This window comes from Budorcas taxicolor, chromosome 1 (assembly GCF_023091745.1).
Source record: "Budorcas taxicolor isolate Tak-1 chromosome 1, Takin1.1, whole genome shotgun sequence".
Classification (NCBI taxonomy): Eukaryota; Metazoa; Chordata; class Mammalia; order Artiodactyla; family Bovidae; genus Budorcas; species Budorcas taxicolor.
In genome coordinates, this window is record NC_068910.1 from 42,340,848 (window position 1) to 42,346,605 (window position 5,758).

The window sequence follows — 5,758 nt, forward strand, 5'->3', positions numbered from 1 at the left end:
AATTTTCCACTGCCTGCTCAATCTATTATCTAGATCAATTATCGTTAATTACCTGATTAGCATTCCAACACTCATTCTCATTACCTCCTGTTTTCTTACAGGTATTCTACAATGCGATCTGAATATTATTTCTTAGATTGAACTATATGATACTGTCATTCATGGTGGGTCAAAAACGGTTGAATACCATCCATTTCACGTAGTTTGACCTAATAAGAATCAAAGTATTTTATTTTTCATTACTGGAAAGGAAGAATCAAAATACATTAATTGAAAAAAAAAAATGGACTGATTCCAATCACCTGGGTGGACAATTTACTCAAATAAGAGGGAAAACCAGTGCAGTAAAGATGACATGACCTAAAATGTGTCTCAGCCAAAACCAAGGCAAGTCTGGATCATACTGGCTTTGTGCAAATACTGAGCTCACCTGTTGTGGGTTTCCAAGACTCAGTGTTATTGGGGGGAACAGATTTTGTTACCAAACTTGGGTCTGCTCACATCTAGTTGTGATAAAGCAAAGTGCAGCATTTACTGCAGGAGCCAAACAAGGAGTGCAGGCAGCTAATGCTCAAAAGACCCAAACTCACTTGGTGAGGTAACAGGGTGGTGTCACAGGAATTAACATCATCAACGCTCAGACTAAAAACTGGTCTGGAGGCTACATGCTCACAGGCATAATACCCTTAAGCTTCTTTCAACTGGTATGGGGTTCAGTTCAGTTCAGTTGCGTCCGACTCTGCGACCCCATGAATAGCAGCACGCCTGGCCTCCCTGTCCATCGCCAACTCCTATGGGTTTAAGTATCTATAAAACTCTGCAGGTATGTGCACTATCTATATCCTTCAGGGCGGAACTAGAGACTTGGCTCTATGACTGATTACTGCTCAAACTGCTACCAGTTCTCCTGGCACAACTGCTATTTTCTGTCACTATGTGTTCACATCCTTTCAATCATTTATTCCTGACCCAGTCTTCTGTGAATCAAGGGAGGCCTCGGAGACTGAAGCTTTTCTATAGGAATAGACAGGAGGGGAGGGGCTCTGTGCTGGGAAGGCCCCATAGGGTCCTGCTCAGTTATGAGTTCCCTCTGCTAATGTCCTTCCGTATCATCCATCTCAGTGAGAAATTTGACCAACAGGGTAAGTGTGGCCCGGCCTTTACCTTTCTTTCCTCCTAAGATGTCACGTTCTGGTCTACTTCCGTATGTTATGCAGGGCCAAGCACCCAGGTTGGAGGGGCTGCGAGCTTCACATGCAGTACTGTCTTCAGGTAGACATGTTCATAGTACTCTTAGCATCAGAGTAAAGATTCCATACATACATCTAATACATATAAGTGTATTAGATATACATCTAATGCCTTCTGACTACTCCATGGTCAGCTCTCCACTTGGCAGAAAAAGGTAGAGTATTTGCTTGATTCTTTGAACACTAACATAAAGTATTGTTCACCGTTGTTTACTCAGTCCATAGCATAATGCCTGGCATACAGAGCCATTCAAAATATCTCTCTATCTATGTATTGCAGAAGTGAATGTTTACAAAAATAAAGCTTCTCAAGAAATAGTCTCTATGGCTTATCCATGCACGAAGGCCAAAGAAGTTTGCATTTTATGTTAAGAGAGTAGGAAACTATTGAAGGTGTTAGGCAGGAGGGTGCATGATCAGATTCCTGCTTAAAATGTTAATTAAATGATCATGAAGGTAAATGGAGTTCGTTTCTGGTGGAGATCCAGACAAGGACAGGTGGTGAGAGGAGGAGAAAGAGTGTCATATGGGTCTGTTCCCACCTCATTACTTTCATGGTCTTCTTTGCAGAGATGAAATGGGGAGATTTGCATCCTGCTTGATCTCTGTGCGTGGTTATTATTACTTTTGTGACATACTTCACAGTGTCTGGCTGTTTGTCCTTGATACAACCAGGTTTCTCTGGGGCTTATGATGATGATGTCAATATTCTTCCTGGTAGGAAAATAAAACTGACCATGGAATTTTATTGATGAGTTTCAGCTATCTGCTTCTCAGAGATAAAAAGCCTTTCACATATTATATGACTGGCAATTTAGACACTCTTTCATAGCCCTTGTAGTCTAGTGATAGTGGTGTCAACTGAGGACACACCATAGATTTGTCTTTGCTTCTGTCTCTGAATGGTTCTATAAGACACATGGAACACAATAGAAATAGCAAGGGGCCCAGAAGACCCATGTTAACGTTCTTAAGGATAACTTTATTACTTGTCAACTAGAAAATGGGTCTCTTTCCTTTGAAAGTCACCATCTTAGTAAAAGCCCTAAAATCTATAGCAGAGGAGGAGACAGAAAATCCCAGCCTAGTCAACTATTTCAGCTGGATAAATCTTGACTATTTGCAGGGTAATACTGGAGTGGGTTGCCGTTTCCTTCTTCAGGGGATCTTCCCAACCCAGGGATCAAACCCAGGTCTCCTGCATTACAGGCAGACGCTTTAACCTCTGAGCCACCTGGGAAGCCCAAGATATCAGAGGAAGCTGTCCTTCACAGACCAAACTACAGGGGAATCTTGAGGTTGGAATTCAAGTCAGTAGTAATCATGAGTAAATGAAAATAGCTTTGACATTGTCACAAAGACATGAGGTCGTGTGTTATCAAGTTAAAAGGTGAAAAGGAAGTGTAATAGCTGTTGACACTGTTTTTTTCCCCAAAGTCCCCAAGACTTTGGCCTTAGTGGTATTCAGATCATCTCTGCCAGAGAACACTCTGAAATAAAACCACACCCCCTTCCAATATCTGGCACAGCAGAGCTGAGTCTTCTCCTTTACTCTGACCATAATCTCCCAATAAATGTTTGCTTACAACTTCAGTTGTGTGGCTTTTTGCATGGATAAGCCATGGAGTCTAATTCTTGAGAAGCTAAATATTTGCAAACATTGATTCATTCAACAAATATTTACTGACTAGCTATTGTGTGCCAGACATCATGATATGGACTAGGCAAACAATAATGAACAAAACAGAAAAAGTCTGCGACTAAGGTGCAAGTTTACTGAAGGCTCTTTTCTACCTCACTGTTCAAGTAACCAAAACCAGGCTATAACCAGGTAAACCAGGTACAGATTATCAATGTTTACCTTTTCAATTAACAGTGTAGATAAAGTGGGGATAAGCTGCCTCCTGAGGAGTTTTGAATTTTAAGCAGAGCATTAGAAATCACTAGCAAGTGCATTTTATCCCTTTCTTGATCAAGGGTAAGTATGGTTCTGGGCATCCCCAAGATACACAGATCAGCTTCAAATTAACTCTATCCCTACACAATGGCATTTTGGAAATACTATAATTTTCCTTATATAAAGAGATTGACTCAAATTGTATATTTATGTGTCTTTCCTCTTTTTTTTTTTTTTTTTCCTTCCTGGAATGCAATGAAGATGGAGTCCACACTAAAGAAGGCTGAAGAGAAAGAAACAATGAGTCTAAGTTCCCATGACATCTCTGAGACTCTTTACAGATTTCTTGTTAAATGAGAAAAATAGACCCCATTTCTTGAGGTGTTCTTACTGCAGATGAAAATAATCCTCAAGGAAACAAAGAGATTTAGGAACATTTTTTCTGTTGTTATATGGACATGACTACTCTTGTCCTCCCAAGCACCCTATGATATCAAGAGTGTATATACCCACTTAACAGATGGGGAATTAGCATTTCTGAGAAGTAGGTAAGTTACTCTCAACACTGGAAAATGGCAAAGCCAGAGTTAACTCTCTAAGGCCTTGAGACACACTTTTATATTGGTGTAAAATAAGGACAAATGCAAGTTTACATAGGTCTGAGAGTTATAACATTTCGAGGCCCCTCTTGAAGACAAATTAGAGGGTATCATGATTAGAATATTGTTATGATCCTCCCAGGGCCTTGGAAGGGGGTCTGGGAAAATGAAGGACACTTATCTTTACAGGAAATCAGCCACTACTTTAATCTCTATTTCAAGAATAATCATTTTCTAGTGTCATGTATCATTCCTGCATAAAAAGTTAATACAGCAAAGGACCAGAGAAGATTTCAAGCATGTTCTGGGAATCTCAAACATATTGTTATTTTTGTGTGTGTGCTTGCTACTGGCTTTCAAGCAAATAAATGGAAGAGGATGCTAATGAAGCCTGGCTCTTTGGCCAAGGTTTTTTAAACCCATCTCAGAAATGAAGCATGAGACATGTGTGCCAACTGTCACAGAAACAACAGAGAGGAAAAAATGTCATATGAAAGCTAGGGACAGCCAGTTCCAAAAATGCTATTTTCCACTGCAAAAATATGGCCAGAGAGACCATGTGTTCAGGAAGCCGCCAGGCAGGCTGGGGCAACAGGATAAAGAGGGCAGTGCTGTTCTTAAGAGAGATGTTGAGAAAAGATGCTCACAGTTTTGTACCACAGGTCTTCCATCTGCTTCAGCACAAAGAATGTCTGTGGTCTCATTAGTGCAGGAAGGTCTGGGGCTTCCTGACAAGCCATGGGAGTTGGTCTCTAGGTCTAGCTAGGCTTGAGTAGTGTCTCACCTGTCATCTCTCCCCTTAGTTCTAATGACCCATTTACCTGCATCTCATTTGATAAAGGTCTACAATCCCTTACCCACAATTTGGAAGTCCAAATTCTCTGAAAACCAAGAGTTTGTAACTTATTTATGGTCCAACATGACCCAATTACATTTGGGAGTAAACCCTGACATGAGTGGAGTTATAACTATTCATAGTCTTTCAATTTTTCTTATTTGGTGTGAACAGTTAATACATTTTACTGCAGAAAAATTACCACACTTATTATGAAGTCCTGCCCAGACATGCTGGGGGAATTAACATATTCAATGGATTATGTGTCATGTTACCTCTCAAAAGTAAAAAAATAAACAGCTCTGAATTCTGAAACAGGTCTGGTCCCAGAAGTTTATCTATTATTGTGATACTGGTCTTTGCTTTGACTCTGCATCCTGGTTCCCATTTTTGAGGAATCTTCCAGTCATAGCTTTGCCCAGATTTTCCACTACATTCCACAGGATGTTTTTCAACATAACCAGATGCTCTTGAGTTCCTCAGTATCTAGGGATCAGATGCCACCAGCCCTTGGCTGAATTATATCTTGAACTCAGCACTAAGCTTTGTTCATGAAGTCCCTTCTCATTGGCTTGAAAGTCAGGGGAGGAAGTCCCATTTTTATGACTCTTGCTTACTTTGGGAAAATCAACTCAATAGTTTGAGCCTTCAGTATCTCTCTTTACCCTGGAGGAGGAAATGGCAACCCACTCCGGTATTCCTGTCTGGAGAATCCCATGGACAGAGCAGCCTGGTGGGCTGCAGTCCATGGGGTTGCAAAGATTTGGACACGAGTGAAGTGACTTAGCACACAGCATGCATCTCTCCTAACACAGCATCCCATTCCATCTATTTATATTGCAAGGAAGAAATCAAGGCTCAGAAAAGCTAATCAAGTTTTTATACTACTGTTTCAGCGTGATTCTAAGACACAATGTTGTCAGCTACTTGAGGCAATAAACAGACTCTACCATCTTCAATGAGAACAAGCTGAATGATCTGCAGAGACCCATGGAAATAAAGTACAGGGCCCCTTGTCCAAAATGTGTCAACAATTTCAAAATGGCAACACCAGAGAGTGAAACCAAATACAGGATCCTTTAAGTGTGAGGTTCCACTCGACTGCACAAGTCACATGCCCATGAAGCCGGCACTGCTTCTGTATTTTCCATGGCACCTAATACAGCATGACTCGACA

The 5,758-nt window shown here is 40.9% G+C and overlaps 1 non-coding gene across 1 annotated transcript; it reads right to left on the reverse strand.

Moving 5' to 3' along the window:
- Positions 1 to 2,418: 2,418 nt before the first annotated feature.
- Positions 2,419 to 2,490, reverse strand: TRNAY-GUA (transfer RNA tyrosine (anticodon GUA)). Its single transcript has one exon. It is a non-coding gene; the product is annotated as a tRNA-Tyr (tRNA).
- Between the last annotated feature and the right edge of the window lie 3,268 nt (positions 2,491 to 5,758).